The 19,357-nt window shown below is 43.6% G+C and overlaps 1 protein-coding gene across 1 annotated transcript in view; it reads left to right on the forward strand.

The window, feature by feature from the left end:
- The first annotated feature begins 489 nt into the window (after positions 1 to 489).
- EMP3 (epithelial membrane protein 3 (MAM blood group)) overlaps positions 490 to 19,357 on the forward strand; it is a 30,219-nt gene continuing 11,351 nt past the window's right edge. The window contains exon 1 of the mRNA XM_088459514.1: positions 490 to 636. The gene's annotated coding sequence lies outside the window, so the exon portion shown is untranslated. The remainder of the gene's footprint in view (positions 637 to 19,357) is intronic.

The following is a 19,357-nucleotide window of genomic DNA, read 5'->3' on the forward strand; positions in this document are numbered from 1 at the left end:
TACACACATAACGTGTTGGGACTTCCAAAACCGAACCCTTCTTACCTTTGTGGTGAAAAAAAAAGAGTAATCAAAACACATTGCTGTGTTAGCCCTGCCAGCTTTAATACCCTGCATTTGTATACCCCCATATCTGTGAAATGCAAGTGTATACGCTGGTGCAAAGATTTTAGAGTGCTTTCTGTTCGGAACATATTTTCTTGTATAATTTAAGATATGTATCCAAACTTTGTGGAGCACTCAGCGTTTAGTGCTTACCCCCTTTACCATTGTAACTGCATACAATCCTAACTTAACTGAAAACATCTGTCTACAGAAAGACAGTTGCAGAATGTGAGTGCTGGACAGCTGCCCAGTTTTAGAAAGGGGAAGGGTGGTGGTGGGGAGACGTGATTAATATGCCTAGCAAAGATCTCCTTTACGTGTGGTTTAGATGGGTGTGGGGTGGGAGGGTACAGTCTGCATCAACTTTTGAAGAAGGGAGGAGAGCCTTAGTGCAAACAACTTAGTGTAAACTCCCACTGCAGGCATCACTTCTATGTGAACAGAGAGGGCTACAGAGAGAGAAAGAGAGACTGCAAGAGTACAGTTTTCTTGTTCTACAAAGACTACTTATTCACTACATACATCTTAACGGTAAGATATTTTGTTTTTACTTTCCTGTAGAATTCTGGATAAAGTTTTAAACTTTTTGTTATTGGTTGTTTCAAGTTGGCAGAACATTTCTGCTCTAGAAAATGTAGCGATCAAAATAAACGTAACATCGAATAGGCAAAATAAAAAAATAAAGGCCCTCATTCAGAGCCACTCGCTAGCGGCAGTACGCTCGTTCCGAGCGATGTTCGCACATCAGCGCATGCGTACGGTTTTTAGTACGCATGCGCGAACCAGTCAGTGCGGCCGAAAATCGTTGGTACGCAATATAGCGAGGGCCTGCTATTTTGAGTGACAGAATGAGGCGTATGTGGGTGGTAACAGGGGAAGGTGCTTGAAAACGGGGAGTGGAGATCCGAACGCAGGCGTGCTTAAAGGTCAAAACGGGCGTTTTAAGGGAGTGCATAATTAATACAGCAGCGTCATTGACCACGTCACTTGTTTTTTTTTAACTCAGAACTGCTCGCAAAATAGCGGTTGAAAACACCAACCACAAGAATAGCGAGCAGTTCATACGCTGTACGATGTACTCGATTAATCTAATAAATAGCGGACATAACGTATGGTGCGTGCGGCCAGGGGGCGTTTTTATCAAATAAACGAGCGTATGTTTTGCTCGCTCGTTCAGACTTAGAGGTGAGAACAGACTGCAATTTGCGAACGGATCATTTGAATAGCCACCCCTTGTTTTTGAACGAACGACCACAAATAGCGAACGGCTCTGAATCAGGCCCAAAGTACATTTCATTTCTAACAAAAAACATTCCTTGTTTGCTACAAAAACAAGTGACAGATGCTGGAAGTAGTTTGGGATGTGGGGGCCTGATGTGAGGAAGGAGATGTGAAATGGATGCCAGGCGTATAACAGAATCATCATGTTGCTAACTAGGTCTGTTTTACAGAAGAAAAATGCACTGATTCATTTACACTGTGGGCCATCGGGTTGGATTTTTATATTTACTTAAAAACTAGTAGAGTATGCCGTGCAATGATCATTCACATTGATCATGTACAGTAGGACGTTGATCAGCTTACATTGATGGAGGGAGGTGACTTATCTTCAAGATGTTATGTAAATTTGTTTGAAGTAAAATGTAAATATCTACACAACTGTTGCATTAGATGGTGAATGAGGTGTTGGGATTGTGTATATCTGTAAACCACATTGACAGTTACCATTTAATACCGGTGACAGTGGTGGAATGAAAGGGTTAATTATTAACATGTGCACATTTAGGAGCCAAGGAATGAATCAGCGCTGCTTCTTGCACAATATACCTTCAGCAAGTGCATATGTGTTTTAGTTTATCTTATATCAAAGAGCTTCTGTATTATTTTCGTAAAATATTTCTGTATAGGTAAGTTCCACATAAACCTGAATTTGCAGTTTATCCTAAAGAAAGCCAGGTCTTAAGGCCGGTACACACTAGATGATGTCTAGTGTGTACCGGCCTTGTGAGCGATGGACATGGCAGGGGTGCAGGCATCGGTAAGTGCATACACACTTGCCGATGCTGGCAGCGATGGAGCGACGGTGGGGGGGAGAGTAGCAGGGGCATGGCACTAGATCTGGGGATGTCGCAGCATGGCATTGCTAGCGACATCCCCAGATCTTTCTGCATGTACAAAAGACCTGAGGATGACTGGCAGGAGCGCGGTTCGGCATCCTACGTACGCACTGGACGATATGAACGATTTGTCATTCTGATACGTCGGATTCGGCCAAAACGTTCATAAAATCGTCTAGTGTGTAGTCTACCCAGCTTTAGAGGTTTTTTTTACATGGATACATATGGCGTGTGCCCAGGGCTGTTATGCTCACTTTCTCTGGCAGATTGCTGTCAGATGTCAATGTCTGTCTGTCTGTATGAAATTAGACATGACTGGATGGAGCAAGGAGAGGCCCCTGATGTCTACCATATGCTCCTCACCTATTGGGAGACCTCCCAAACTCGCAGGGTAGCAGGCAATATGCTGAGTACAGTAATAGTGTGCTTGCGAAAATGCGACCAAAGTAGTCACTGGTACAAACTTATAAGCGCCTGTCAGGGGGCATATATCTTGTGGATGCTGATAGTGATAATGATGATGATGATGATGATCAGCAGTTGTTTCTGATTGGCTGAATGAGTCTGGACTCCTCCCACTGATAGAAATCCATGGCCGCAATGTTATATGAAGTCACTGCCTTTTATTCTCATTACTTAATTGATATTCGTATTTGAACACTGACAGTTACAGACTTTAAAAAGGAAGATAACGGGTGTTTGTGTTTAGTTGCATGTCATTTGTAATTTTATTTTGTATTTGTGCCTGTATTTAATTGTATTTTACATGGTACCTGCAACTTTTGCATCTACTACTAACACTGTCAAGCCACATCTCCTGGCGTAAACCATACTTACCAACTTTCTGGCCAGGTGGTAGGTGTGAGGATGCGATGGCATGATTGTGTTTCCATGGCCCTGCTCTTCACTATACAATACCACAATGACCAGCATTGTAAAGTGGGGGCGGGGCCACAGTTGCACGATTCAGCATAAATAGCATCATCAAGTTGCCTGGACCGCCCACTTTACTCGGAAAGTGGGCTGCACTTGTTGGCTGTGAGGGGGGTCTGGGAGAATTGCCTACTTTCCAGGCATCGGGGAGAGCCACCTGAGACTTGGGAGTCTCCCCGCTGTTCTGGGAGTGTAGGTAAATATTGCGTAAACCATGCACATACTCTGCTTTCCCTGGTGCAAAGTTGGCACCAATGCTACTGTTGCAGAGCTGGATGCATCCTGAGATGCATCTGACTCATTATACAGTACAGATGTAATTCATGCTTGCCTACTGTCCCGAGACTGTCGGGAGCCTCACGAAAATTGGGTGCCGCTCCCGGCTCCCCGCTAGAGTAGGCAGGTCCCCAGAATTTGCACATAAAACCTGATCTTTCAACTGGACCAGCTTGCTTCCCACAAAACATGATGGAAGGTGCACACACGCTCTTGAGATATCATATGAATGGGTTGGGAATTGAAAGAAGGGTTCAGCGATTGTATAGGCGTATGCCCAGCTTTACAGCAGGTCTCTGATTACAGTAATGCTTTTACTCATTCTTCCCTTATTAGCACTCCCTCCTGTTCCTCTGTCAGGCTTGTTGTTCATCCTGATGGCTTCTTCAGAGTACACTTTAAAAAAAATAATTAAATACAGTAAATAAAATTGAAAACAATATGTCTTTCACATACATAGTGTTATTCATTATACCCATATACATCATATTAATTAAAACCTCTTTATAGAAGGTAATTTATAGTATATTATTGATAAATAGGGCATTTAGTGAAAGTAATTACCAGTCACTCCCAGAGCCGGCCCTATCCCCAATTTTTTGGTAAGCGAATATATTTTTTGGTGCCCCCAGGCATATTGTTGCGCGTGCTCAAAAAAATTAAAGGGCCATGGTCTCATGGAAATAAAACCATAACCATGAGCAACACTCCATTTTTGTCACACTGGATGCATGACCAGCACTCCGGGAGCTGCTGGGCATGCCGACAGTCCTTCTCTCCAGTGAAGAGATGCTCAAAGCAGCTACCTGCCTTTTTACAGATGATAGATATGGTTACTATGCAGGTGTATAGAAGTCACACATTGTCACACACACCAGTCAGATGTTGTCTTGCATACCCATAGCAGTCATCCATTGTCTCACATGCACACACACAGCAGTCACCCATTCTCTCTCACACACAGCAGCCACTCATTCTCTAAGGGCCGACCTGGCTGCACTGCATCCCCTCCGACGGTGCCCACCTCAGCGTCACTGGTGGCACGGACGGGCGGGGCTGCTGCCTCAGCCCGCAGCAGGAAAGACTATGTATGCCAAAACCGATCCTTCTAAAAAACGGGCTACAGCTCCCACTCTCTTTCCACCGCGTAGTTAATTTCCAGCCTTGATGTCATGTCGCTCCTTACAAGCAAAGGGCCGCCACCCATTACAAGCGCAGCCGTGGCATAACTAGGGTATTTGGAGCCCAGGGCAAATGAAAAAATGAAGCCTGCCCTGCCTATGTGCGCGTGCTTTCGGCATGCATTGAAAAATGGGCGTGCTCACTGAAATATGGGGCATCATATGACACACACCCTATTCTCGTCACTCTGGGAACAGTCGTTACATTCTATATGCACCTTAATACAGTACCCCCAGTATGCAATGCCCCCAGTAGTGGTCCCTCTTATGCAGGCCCCCATTAGTTCCCCTTATACGTTGCCCCCAGTAGTGGTCGCCCTTATGCAGGCCCCCAGTAGTGGTCCACCCTGTGCAGTGCCCCAGGAGTGGTCCCCCTTATATAGTGCCCCCAGTAGTAGCCCCCCCTATGCAGTGCCCCCAGTAGTGGTCCCAAATAGGTAGTGCCCCTTATACAGTGCCTCCTGTATTGGTCCTCCCTATTCAACGCACCCAGTAGTGGTCCCCCCTATGCAGTGCCCCTTGTGCCCCAGGAGTGATCCCCCTTATGCAGTCCTCCAGTAGTGCCCCTTATACAATGCCACAGTAGTGGTCGCCCTTATGCATGCTCCGAGTAGTGATCCCTTCTATGCAGTGCCCCTTATACAGTGCCCCCAGTAGTGCCAACCCCTGTGCAGTGTTGGCTTGTACCCCCAGTAGTAAGCCTCTTAAATAGTGCCCCCAGTAGTAGTCCCCCCCATGCAGTGCCCTTTATATAGTGCCCCCAGTAGTAGTCCCCCCCATTGCAGTGCTTTTTATATAGTGCCCCCAGTAGTGGTCCCCCAATTCGGTGCCCCAGTGGTAGTCCCCCCCATGCAGTGGCCCCAGTAGTGGTCCCCTGATGCAGTGCCCCCAGTAGTGCCCCCCCAGTAGTGCCCCAGTAGTAGTCCCCCAGTAGTACCCACAGTAATAGTCCCCCCAAGTAGTGCCCATCCGATGCAGTTGCCCCAGTAGTAGTCCACAGTTGTGGCCCCCCTTATACAGTGCCCCCAGTAGTGGTCACCCTTATGCAGGCCCCAAGTAGTGAACCCCCTATGCAGTGCCCCTTATACACTGCCCCCTGTAGTGCCCCCCAATGCAGTGCCCCTTGTGCCACCAGTAGTAAGCCCCTTATATAGTGCCCCCAGTAGTAGTCCTCCCTATGCAGTGCCCCCAGTAGTGGCCCCCCCATGCAGTGCCCCCAATAGTGGTACCCCCTCTGCAGCGCCCTTTATATAGTGCCCCCAGTATTAGTCCCCCCTATACAGTGACCTTTATATAGTGCCCCCAGTAGTGGTCCCTCAATATAGTGCCCCCAGTGGTAGTCCCCCCCATGCAGTGCCCCCAGTAGTGGTGCCCCAAGGCAGTGCCCCCAGTAGTAGTCCCTCCCCAGTAGTGCCCCCAGTGAAGAGTGAATGAGAGTGCAGGAAAAAATAGTTACTGACTGTATATGAAATGAGAGTTAGAATTAGATTAAATTAATTTCTAGCAAGGTATACATCATTCACATACCAAGAACAGATTACAAAATCAAAGTGGAAATAAAACATACAACATAAAATACCATTTTTGTGTTCATCTGCGTAAAACTAATGAGCACGTCTTTTTTTTTTTACAAACCGAACTCAAAAATTCACCACTGTTTATTTTTACATCAGGCTATAGTGCTAGTCAAGTAATTAAAATATTGCCAATACAATTATTAAAAAATAATGTACTTTAAATATACTATGTATTTTAAAGTGGTTGACAAATGTTTGTTACAAAGGTGTAAGACCTGAAATTGTTGTCTGATTACACAACAGTACTACTAGCCATCTCTAACCAATTATAGCACAGAAATCAGTATGAATAATACTAACTTTGTCCAAGCGTTCCAGTTATAGCAAGGGAATATGCACAAATGTGGAATATCTCAACAGAACAGTAGGCACCACCCAATACACAGTACTAGGACACACTGAGCTACACTGAAGGAAACAGGATTTTGTCTAAATGCAGCAAGTCCTACCACACATGCTGTCATGTGGCTTTCAAAGAGTGGTGTTTTCTTGGCAACAACGCCTAATGGTACTATACATTGCAGGAGGGAATAGCTGTATGCCTCTCTTAACCACATAATGATGGTTATTTACTAACCACAGGAGATATGGATGAATGGTACACTTATTTCCGAGCTAACGCACCTATTTCTGCATCTAGTGTACACATACCGTGGGTGTGTGTATATGACGTGTGGCAAAGATCTTGGAGGGGAAGCTCCAGGGGTCGCTGCGGGAGCATGGTGCCGTAAAATGCATCATCACAGCCTAGAACATGCGACAAAATGCTACAATTCATTGCATTTTGCAGCAGGTGGCAGAGTCATGATGACATGATTCACAGCAAATAGCGTCATCACAGCCTGCCCCACCCACTTCACTGCAGAAGTGCAGGAGTGCTGTCTAGTAATTCAGGAGTCTCACAGACATTCAGGGAAAGTAGGCAAGTATGGTGTACAGATAGAGGATGGGCGCACTGCAAGATGCACCCAACTCTGCATATAGGTGAATATATTACTTTCCACGCATGCGTTGTAAGATCATGTGATTTCCATCTAACTCTGCGCCAGACCCACAATCACATAAGTGGACAGGCCATTGCCTCCAATAAAATCAGCCCACTCATCTGCTGCTTGAACATCGCAAAGATTTTATTGGCTACAGGTTGTTGCATAACCAGCCACTTCAAAACTGAGCTTCTCCAGGTCAGCAAGTGATGAAGGGGGCAATTAAATTATCTGTGATGCTGGCAATGTGCCCTCAGAACTGCATAGGAACACTCGTAATACTGTAGTTGCACATTGTGAGACGCACGCAAGCCACACTCATTGCCGATGTTCACATAGCTGAGCGATTATATGCAATTGCACAAGCACAAAACATTTTGAAAACCCCTATGGCACATGCGTTATACAGAGCGTGCGCACAAAGATGCTTTTGCAATCTATTCAGAAAGGTGGCGGAAAAGTGATGGCGGTGACTGAGAGGTGGTTATTAGTGCACAGAATAATAGGCCGGAGTGTCAGGGGCGTGTCACTGCAAGCTGCTGCGTTCGTTAGGCAGAGACTCTACACCTGCCATAGGACTGGTGCAATTTTCGATGTTGCGACCGATGGTGGCATATGAGGATGCACCAATTGGTATTACAGTGTGCACGGGCGCTAAAAGTGGGCGTCTCAGTCCTTGCACATTTGACCTCATGGATGTACACAAGGAAAAAGGCTTGTAGCAGCATTTGCATAAAGTCGCAGATGAGTCACTGCCAATACATGCTGCTGCATTCGCTTTTGTGTAACCGCATAGTTACTCAATACACATCACACCTCCACGTGCAGTAAAGTGATCAATACTGCTCTACCGTAGTTATCCGTGATGTGAGCAGCCGCACATCGCTATTGTACATTGTGGATAATTGAATTGACCAGAAGAGTGAAAACAATAAGGATCACACCTAAAACACACCTTACAGGTATATTTACTAAAGTGAGAGTTTTTAGAAGTGGAGATGTTGCCCATAGCAACCAATCAGATTCTATCTAGTACCATCTAAAGACAATAATAGCTAGAATCTGATTGGTTGCTATGGGCAACATCTCCACTTCTAAAAACACACACTTTAGTAAATATACCCCTTAATGTCCAGTCTTGTGTACTATAAAAATGTGCCAAATTGAATTACAAATAACGCTAGAGTTATTTGTAGGACAACTTAGAGAGAGAACAAAGTCCTATAGATCTGGGAGATGCCAATGTTAACTGGAAACTAAAACACATGATAACAAAATATGCTACAGATTACATTCTCAGTGAAAAAAAAAGTGAGAGCACATGGAGGGAGGGGATGCTTAGTGTGGTCGGATGACTAACATCTGCTTCTCATTTAAGTGGAAACACAAGGACATTTTTGTGTAAGTCACAGGAAGTCAGAAAATAACATAATTTTCTCCATCTCGTGTGCTCATGTCAAATCGTTCATCAGAGCTTTCAAGCTCTAACTTAGTGCTACTGAAAATAAACCTATTTTCTGTTTGGGCGGCAGTAAACAGACTGTTGTGCAGGATTCTTGAGTGTTTCTCTGGATACTCGGATGACCTTGTTCACATTCCTGCTAGTTTAGAGTGAGAAAACACTGGATATAGCAACAACAACTGTGCACTGGTAACCCCATGGATGCTCGGAGGAGAGGGGTGGTGGTTATAAGTGGAAATGTGATACAACAATGTAGTAAGGTCAGTCACCTCCACCCTCATGGTGTTTATTCATGTGGTGCCAAAGACATGAAACAAAACTCCCAAAAGCTTCAATTTATGAATTTAGCCTTTTCTGAGACAACATAGAAGTTAGCTCTGCGGAGCCAGTTCCATCCCCTACATAAATGTTGGCTCTGTATAATTTACTAAGATGGCCTTGAGTTTTAAAGATTTGTTCTTGGAAATGTAAATAATGAGAAACTGTACAGCGTCATCTGTCACAGTCATGCCTACACGACTTTTACAGATCCACCTCTCGGGGCCTATTTATCAAGTCACGAAAATATTCCCATAAACCGTAATCTCTTATAGTTGCATATTGCATCAATATGTTTTCTGCCCAATTTCTTAAGATTCTCCAGCTGGGACAGTGGCTCTGATAAGAGCCCATGATCCCGGTGAAGAGTAGATAGTAACGTGAGCAGCCATTGGACCACTCGTGTGCAAGTATAGGCTGCCGCAGAAGGAAGCAGAGATCTCTCAGTAGAAGTGTGAACATGTTACCTCTAAGCAGCAATGGCTGACGCCATCTAAAGCTAAGCTTTTCGGGAATTGGTGCAGGCCACTCAGAAAGCTTTTGTGACTGAATAGGAGAGAGCCAGCCATAGATATCAGACATGGTACCCTCATAATAAATAATTCAGCATTCCTCAAAAAACTATTTTCAGAGGAGTAACCACAAAAGTACCCAATGAGGTTGCAGAGATCACCACAGGGGGACAAGAAACACAAATAATATCCTGCACAGGACAAAAATGTAATTCAATTTATAGACCAGCATATTAGTACATTATAATAATTACTTACCAAATTTTGTATATAGCTGGAGATGCTCCCTGGAATCGAATATCAAGTACTCAGAAAAAAACTTCCAATAGCCTCGGCAATGTGCAGCAAGTGATTCCTTTGTGGGGCACTATTTTATAATGAATTAATTGATATAATTGATATCAGGAAATATACATAATTACAACATAACTTTTAATCGGTTCCCTTTTTAAAGAGATTGGGGAATATTTTGTCTCTGAGTGTGAAAATATGTCACCCATCAATAAACACCCATAAATACTATATAATTGATATAATTGATATCAGGAAATTAACATAATTAAAACATGACTTTTAATAGGATCCTTCTTTAAAAGAAATTGTGAATTTTTAATGTTCTGATTATGAAAATATGATAGAGTCACCCATCAATAATTACACATAAATATCATATCCATCAATAAGCACACATAAATATCATATCCATCAATAAGCACACATAAATATCATATTAGACATTCTGTAATTGTGTATGAAATAATTACCTTGTGGTGATCATATTTAATCATTAACAATGTATCCCCTAATGGGTAAAACAGGCTGGTTTAGCAGTTAGTACATTCACTCCCTTTCTTCATTAATTAATTTATGTAGTAGCACTATATGCGACCAAAATACACATCTATTAGAATTTAAACACTATAATGCTTCTAAAAATTGTAATTTGATAATTGTTGCAGATACAGTGTATACATACAGGACAGATATATTCTCAATAAACTTTTGTTATATGAGAGATAGTTTGTTTTATCTCTGTCTTTCTCTCAACCATAAATGCTAATAATTCAGTATCATGTATTAGAAACAAATGATAGAAAATAAATAAACGACACATCTATTCATGTATACAATGTTGCAGCCCCTGTCTCCTGTGATTATTATTTAAACTTCTGTCAGACTTGTATTTGTTTGTAGACCCAGTGTCTGAGAAACGTCTGTATGGGTATCTGGAGATGTGTAGAGAAAGCTGGCAGGCCTAAGGAGACCTCCTGGCATGAAATGTAGAACACTTCCCTAACCGGGAATTGAACCCGGCTCTCGGCAGAAAGCTGCCATATCATACCCACTAGTCCACCAGGGACGTCGGTGTTGGAGACAAGTTGGTATGTGTAATTAGAGAAAAGTTTGGCAGTAGATTGACCAGGCTGGTACTGGGTTAATACTCACCAGGCTGGAACTGGGTTGTCGCTATAGTCCAGGATCCTGGAGCACTCAGATGGTTGCAGGACCGAATGCAGATCAAACACCAGAAAGGATAGTGCATGATGATACCAGGAACGGCATCAATGGAGCAGGAACCAGGAACACTCACCATGCAGTGGATATGGTATACACAGGCGAGTAGCAGGTTTGGATAACAGGAACAGGTTGAGATTCTCTGTGCAGCCATTGGGATAGCTGCCACAGGTGTAGCTCACTTGCAGGAATCCGTGCAGCAGGAAAGAACAAAACTGAACAACAGGATACAGGTAAGCAGTAGGAGCTCAGCATAGCTCACTCAGTAGGGACTGATGTCAGACATTGTACTGGCGATTTGGTAGAGTCAGCAGCTGGAAGATATACCCCTGGGTTACCTGGGATATGCTGAGCAGAGTCAGGGCCTGATTCAGAGCTGAACGCTCTGACCAGAGCGCTCGCTCTGAATCAGGGCCGTCCTATTTAAATGTGGAGCCCCCTTTTGGACGCTCGCATAGCTGTGGGTTACCACCCACAGCTTATGCGAGCGTCCATGATGATGGTCGCGATGGTCAAAACCATCGCGACCATCGGGCTTGCGACGAGACCCTTGTGGTAGGGTCTCGCTGCCGCAAACCCAGGAGTGATTTTGGCTCTATCAGAGCCAAAATCACTCCCACTGACATCATTACTGATGTCAGTGGGGCCGGACTCAGACGGTAGGCGTTCCCATGGGAACGCCTCCGTCTGGCAGCCATGCCCTGGAACGCCCACCAAAGGGGGCGTGCTGTCACTCACCATCGACAGCACGCCCCCTTTGGTGCGAGACCCTGAGCGACGTATTTCTCGTTCTCCCTCCGTCGTGCGCATGCGCCCAACATCGACCCGCTAGCGAGCGACCTTCGCTCGCGAGCAGGTCTGAATGACCCCCTCAGATGGTACGGAGAGGCTCAGGCTATCACTCGATTGGCCACTACAGTCAGGTAATCAGGAATTGCCAATGCAATACTCTGTAGCAAGCTTAGATCTTACTTGGGGCTCTGCAGGCCGAGAAATACTGAAGCTTGTGCATCTGGGATGTGACAGAGAACACTGGCAGAATCGGTAAATGATTCGGCGGCAGGGGAAACAGACCCGGGCTGTGACAACTTCATGGAAAAACAATTAGGGAAAATACATGAACACTGCTATTCATAAATGAGCTGGCAGCAAGAACCAAGGAGGTTCAAAAAGGACAGATAAATGGTTAGGTACGGTGTCAAGGTCCGGTTCCTTCTGCTTTCCCAGGTTTTCAAATTGAGCGGACCTGGGATGAGGAGGAACACACGGCAGCACCGTTGGAAACAAAAGGGAGTCGTGGGGGACAGTGCGCCCGTCTATGGTGTTAGGCGGGCCCTGTTACTTAAAGTATTGCAGGAGCCGAGAGATAAAACAAACTATCTCTCATTTAACAAAAGTTTATCGAGAATATATCTGTCCTGTATGTATACACTATATCTGCAACATTTATCAAATTTACATTTTTAGACGCATTATAGTGTTTAAATTCTAATTGATGTGTATTTTGGTTGCATATAGTACTACTACATAAATTAATTACTGAAGAAAGGGAGTGAATGTACTAACTGCTAAACCAGCCTGTTTTACCCATTAGGGGATACATTGTTAATGATTAAATATGATCACCACAAGGTAATTATTTCATACACAATTACAGAATGTCTAATATGCTATTTATGTGTGCTTATTGATGGATATGATATTTATGTGTGCTTATTGATGGGTGACTATCATATTTTCATAATCAGAGTCATAATAATTCCCAATTTCTTTTAACGAAGGATCCAATTAAAGTTATGTTTTAATTATGTTCATTTCCTGATATCAATTATATCAACAATATGGTATTTATGGGTGTTTATTGATAGGTGACTGTCATATTTTCACATTTAGGGCCGTATTCAATTAGAAGCGAAAATTCTGATGCAGGACTTTTTGCTGTCATCAGGGGTTTTGCCGTCGAAAACCTATCGCGCGCTTCCCGCGTATCCCTGTATTCAATTGCAAATGTGTGAAAACGGGACTCCTGGCGAATCTGAAAACAGCGAAAAGTGCAGTCAGTTTTGGAGAAATCTGGCTGACACCCCCCTAAAAATGCTCTGACATGGGGTTCACTATGGGTACCCCCGAATAGCCCTGCTAGAGGTATTTGGGGTTTTTAAATGGTCTCAATAGGCGCTATTTAGCGTCTTTAAACAAGTGGTGAAGAATAGCATTTCACTACTTTTTTTTGTAAAATAAGTAGTCCCATCAAATTTGGGGTATATGAAAATGGGTCCAAGCATATTTTAAAATGGCTAAAGTCAAGCATTAAAAAGCGCCAAAAACGCACCTTCAGCAAGCACCTGCAAGCAAAAATACACCTCCCCCTTACTTACTTTTTAATTTGTACCCCCACTTTGATTTTTTCCACCCACTTATTCAAAGTGCTTTATTGGGGTGTCCTTTGTGGGGGTTTTTGCATTTTTTGATCAGTTAGCGTCGGGGGGGTGTCCAAAGGGTGCAGGGTGGTCCCGCAGCATTGCACCTCAAAACCCCAATTCTGCACTATTTCTGTCGGGTATTCATAGGCAAAACTTTTTTGCCTATTACATTGCATTGCGCTATCTCGCCGGCTAAAAGACGCTAGAATTGAATACGGGGATACGTTGAAACTAGTGAAAATGATGTCATCGGTGAAAAAGTATCACCGAAACCAACTTTTTGCTTCTAATTGAATATGGCCCTTAGAGTCAAAATAATCCCCAATCTCTTTAAAGAGGGAACCAATTAAAAGTTATGTTGCAATTATGTATATTTCCTGATATCAATTATATCAATTACTTTATTATAAAAGAGTGCTCCACAAACGAATCACTTGCTGCACATTGGCCGAGGCCAATGGAAGGTTTTTTTCTGATCATCACAGGGGAACAGACAGGGGCGTATATATAATGGGTGCAGGGTGTGCGGTGCACACGGGTCCCTGCACGCACTGCACACCCTGCACCCATACTTTCTTTTTATACTTACCTCTCCGAAGTCCCACGGAGTAGCGCTACACAAAACTCCTGGAAAATGGCTGCCGCGGCCATCCCGGAGTTTTGCGCATGCACAGTAGACTCCAGGCACTAGAGTGTGCCCGGAATTTTCTGCGCATGCGCAGGTCAGCAGGAAAATGGCGTGGCATCTAGTGCCCGGAGTCAACTGCTGCTGTCAGTCAGCTGAGAGAGAGGAGGGGGCCCCAGATGGGGAGTGAACATGGGCCACCTCCTGTCTTAATATGCCCCTGGAAGCAGATTGAAATAACAATGACAAATGAGCTCAGTGGATCCAGTAGCTGTACTGAGACTGTATTCTAGTAGAATAATTCTTTCCTTGATGAGGGGACACTTCTTGGTTGTACTCTAGTCTAATTTCCCACAAACGGTAACTGCGTATAAAGTATGTCATGCTCTGGAAAATAATCGAATGGCCATGCAAAGAGAAATAAGTTCTTTTGAACTTTTAGAAGTCAATGAAAAGTCAACATATTTTTATACATTCCATTTAGTACTTCTGGTCTTAATAGGGTATTCCAAGCACCAGAAATCCCCACACCCACCTCCATACTTGTGAGCATGAAACTACTGTGATCTAAACCAAGATAAAATTAAAAGCAATGTACAACACCAGTAACAGAAGTTACTGCTACTGTACATATTATGCCACATTTTAGTTTCCCCAGTTCACATTATGTCACATTATAGTGCTGCCAGTTCACATTATGCCACCCAGTGCCCCCAGTTCGGATTATGTCACACACTGCCACAGTGGGAAATTCTGTCAACTCTACAAGGGACTGCAGTACAAATAATAATAAGCACAAGGTGTATACAGTGACCTGCTTAACTGTTTGATGTATATGGATGTTTGCAGTAAGGAAGCCTCTTGTATTTGGAACAAGCCAGTGCAAGCAGACAGATCATTCTCCTGGTTTCCATGCTTCGAAGGTACATATAGTGAGAAGACATTGTTGCAAGTCTCAGGTGTACAGTTTGTGTTATATTGATGCAGTGGAGAGCAGATCAGATCGGCACTGCGTGAGGAGGCAGGGACAACCCCCAGTGTATAACACAGGTGACTGTTATTGACTTGGGAGACCTGGGGCACATGCCACTTTGTCACTACGCACAAACAAAAGGACAAACCCAGTCTCTGCGCACTCCAAAGAAATATCAAATAAAAGTCCTCAATGGAATAGGAAAATGTCCAACGTAGTGAAGGATGTAGAAATTCTTCTTACAGGGATCCTCGTTGACAATAAAAAAGAAGGGAGAAAAAAATAAAATGGTGTAGTAGTTCAAAGCAAATTCTTATTTAGGCTACTAAAATTAAACATCTTTTCCTTAATTCAAAAGAATGTCTGAAGTATCCGTACCGTACTCACGTAATAGTGCTACGGTAACTTCTTATAAAGGTATCTTTATCAGACAGATCTTTCCACCAATATATGCGTGATCTTGTAATGGGGCTCACCATTAAGCAGTGTGAAGGGGTGAAATAGAAAACTGGGCATACCCCAAATCACACTTCAAAGATGGTGCATATATACATAAAGGTTTCTTTTGAGTCTGGTCACCAAATTCTTTGATATAAATTCAGAGGTATCTTCCTCACATATCTTAAATAATCTCAGTCTCACTTATCATAATAAAGCTTCTTGACTGAGCTATCCACTGCAGGCGATAACAGACGGGATGTTACACTGAGCACAACACACTTCCTGTCAGTAACCCACTGAACTGAGAATCAGTTTAAGATATGTGAGGAAGATACCTCTGAATTTATATCAAAGAATTTGGTGACCAGACTCAAAACAGGTTAGGGTTAGGCACCCCTAAGGGAGGGTTAGGGGGTAGAATTAGGTTAGAGAATACTTACCTTGGACGATCAGGATTTCCTCCTCTGCCGGGATGCTGCTGTCAGGATTCCAACCGCCGGGCATGGGTCCGGCAGTAAATCATACCGATTCCCTCCATTTCTCCTGTAAATCCCTTGTAGAAATCATATAGTCTTGTTTTAAAACACGTAACTTTAACAGTCGATCCCCAGAGCTCCAACACCCAAAGCTACAGTACCCCTGCCAAGTGGGAATGCAGAGTTACTGATATCAGTGAGGGAATAGATGACAGGCTATTGTAACCCGTTGAGAACCATGCCTTCAAAGTGTCTTCCAAGAATTCATCATTAATAATGTTATAAGTAGAGATGAGCGGTACGGTTCTACTCTGTTACATTCGGATCTGAAAAGCGGCATCTTATTGGCTATCCAGCTCTCCTGTGTTTTGGATAACTAATTAAAAAATCAGAATTTGTGCTAATTTGGTGAAAAGAACCAGGTAGAACAAAACCGCTCATCTCTTGATATGAGGCCCAATGATTCACACAATTTGGCGACAAGTAAATGGACAAGGAGTGTATGCATGAGAAAAGCTATCATAGGAAGTATAATTAGTTAAGTACAAGCACTTAAATATACAAATATTGAATTTGGGCAAAGCAAATATCTAGATATTGATAAACTGTCTGAAACTTAAGGTGTTAAAGTGTATGCGTTTCAATGGGTAGAAGTGTTTCTAAGTACTTTATATCAATCCACCTCTCCCTCATTGTCAGGGAGACTCCCTGAAATAGTAGTCATCTCCCTGTCTCCCTGAAGAGTCTGCCAATCTCCCTGATTCCACCTTACCCCCATTATGTAGCTGTTATATAAAAAAAACAACTGAGATATATACATTCAAATGGGATCATTAGTATCATTTCCCTGCAATGGTTATAAGGCACAATGATCCCTATGGCTACATGCATTTTCTGAAAAGTTTTAGTGTGTTTTCATCAATAAATAGATCTTACTAACAGCTTTGGGGCTCATTTACATTTGGATATAAATCAATTTTATGACACGCCTCTCAGATGTAGCAGTACACGCCCACTTTACCGCAGCGCTCATAGGTGTTGCTTTCACACTGTCCCTGAAATGCATTTTCAAAAAGTAGGCAAGTATATGGGAAGCATGCTACCTGATATGAAATACCAGAAGCACATTGCAAGGCCTCCGTCGTGGCTAGGAAGATATTCATCATCTGTGACTTCCTTAAATAGATGATGGATAAAGATCCAAATATATAAGACTGAGATTATTGATTGTGCAGTAAAAAATATCATCAGCATCAATTGCATTTTTTGTCTATTCTCTATTTGAATCCAATGTATATAGGTACAGTATATAAGTGGATCCCTCTTGTTAATGTTTTAAGCATTAAAATGCGGGAGGAAAGTAGGCATCGCTGACTGGCAATGACTGCACTATGGACAGAAGGGTAATTGTATAGGGTGGAAAACCATTGCAACATATACTGTCTAAGGCCCAACAGACACATGAAGATACACAGAAAGGCTATTCTAGTCTACCAAAGGGCTGCTCAGCAGTACCAATAGGATCTTAGCAGACAATGCTTGATGGCTTATTATGAGTGCTATGATGGTATTACACTAAGCTTTTTATTTTGGCACAAAGGCTTGGAGGTTCTCGTATAGCAAGCTTACTCTACTTCCAACTATACTACCCACACTAATGCATTCACACAAGTTTCCCAAGCTCCACACTGATAAAGACTTGTCCCTCTTGTTTTCAACTGTGTCCTCTACTAATTATACTGTAAGCTCTCTTCTGACCCTTTCTGTAAGCAGGAAATGTAAGGTTTAATGCTTACATTTATTTTGTCTATCTCAGTTGCAGTGGCGTAACTAGGGGGGTCAGCCTGGGCACGGCCGTCGGCCATGGCTGACCCCCCTAGTTGCATTCAGTGTAATGTGGTCCACACTACACAGTAAAACAACCACACCGCCGCCAGGTAGTACACAGTGAGTGTACTATCCGGTGGTGGTGTGTTTGTTTCAGCAGCCAATGAGAGTCAGACAGACTCTCATTGGTTGCTTCACCCAGGACTGGATATGGGCTGGAGCTCACTCATGAGCTCCACCTTCTGGCTCCCGCAGTGGGTAAAGGGAGAGATGTCATGACATCTCTCCCGTAGTGCCGAGAAGGTGGACGGAGGAGTGGACGACGGCTGGTGCAGGAGCGGGATTCAGGTATGTATTGTGTTTTGTTTTGTGTGTGTCTTTGTGTTATATATGTAAGGAGCACTACTGGCTGTGGGCCCTGTATAAGGGGCACTACTGGCTGGGGCACTGTATTACGGGCACTACTGGCCGGGGGCACTGCATAGGTGGGACAACTACTGCAGGCACTGTATTAGTGGTACTACTGGAGGCACTGCATAAGGGCAGTGGCATAATTAGGGAGGGTTGACTGGGGCACGTGCCCTGGGCACCTTCGGATCAGTGGCGTGTGCAGAAGGGGGGTCGTCCTACATTTTTTTACTTGCCCTGGGCTCCAAATACCCTAGTTACTCCACTGCTCAGTTGCCCCGTAATTGTGTATTTCCTGTTTCCCCCACTGTCTGGCACTGTGAAGCACTGTGACACCATATAAATTAACAATAATAATAGTCCAGGCATGTCTCCAATAATGTCTCAGAAGCTAGGGTAAAGTCACATCTATTGTATGCCATTACTACAGGAAGCAACATTGGTAGAGCTTCCAGATTTAAACCATTTGATCGGCTTGATAGAGCAATATGGTGACATCATGGAGCTAGACATGGGCAGCCTCTCAGGACCTGAAAATGTATATAATGTACAGTATATCATAGATATTATTCATTTTATACTGCACTGGGCTGTAATGGGTACTATTTTACTGTATAGAGTGGACAATATGAAGAGTGCAAAGTTTAATTTTTGCCATACCTTTTGGATTTTAGTGCAGTCAAGTCAAAAGCTGCAGTATGTGGTTGAGGAATACTGGAGAGCCCTGTCATAGAGAGTATATGTCTGTAGCTGCCTCTTCTCTATGGAACTTTCAGTGAATTGTGATCATCCATTAGACCACCTAACTAGCCGAGCTAAACACTGTGCTTTCTTATCACTTTATTTTCTGGGTGGTTTTATATATATAGTTGAAGTTCAAAGTGAACGCTTCTCACTGTTACCAGCAGACTTCGCATGCGCTGCCAGCAGCATACCCATCCTCCTGGAGGATACGAAAGTGGATGATTTGCTCTGTGCCAGTCCACATCAGCCTGTCCATGAAATAGGCATTTCTTGGCGGCATCCTGGGTGGCTACTGTGCGGACACATGGAACAAATCCAACACATGGGAGAGCTGTTGGCATGTAGCAAAGCTTAGGTGCTCATTTGAGGGGTGCGTACAGAGAAAGGAACACTTGTTTTAGATGGATCTTTTGCATCCAGCAATGGGTGGGGGTAAGTGTCGATACTAATGATTATGG

This window comes from Taudactylus pleione, unplaced genomic scaffold (genome assembly GCF_031769625.1).
Source record: "Taudactylus pleione unplaced genomic scaffold, aTauple2 ptg000041l, whole genome shotgun sequence".
NCBI lineage: Eukaryota > Metazoa > Chordata > Amphibia > Anura > Myobatrachidae > Taudactylus > Taudactylus pleione.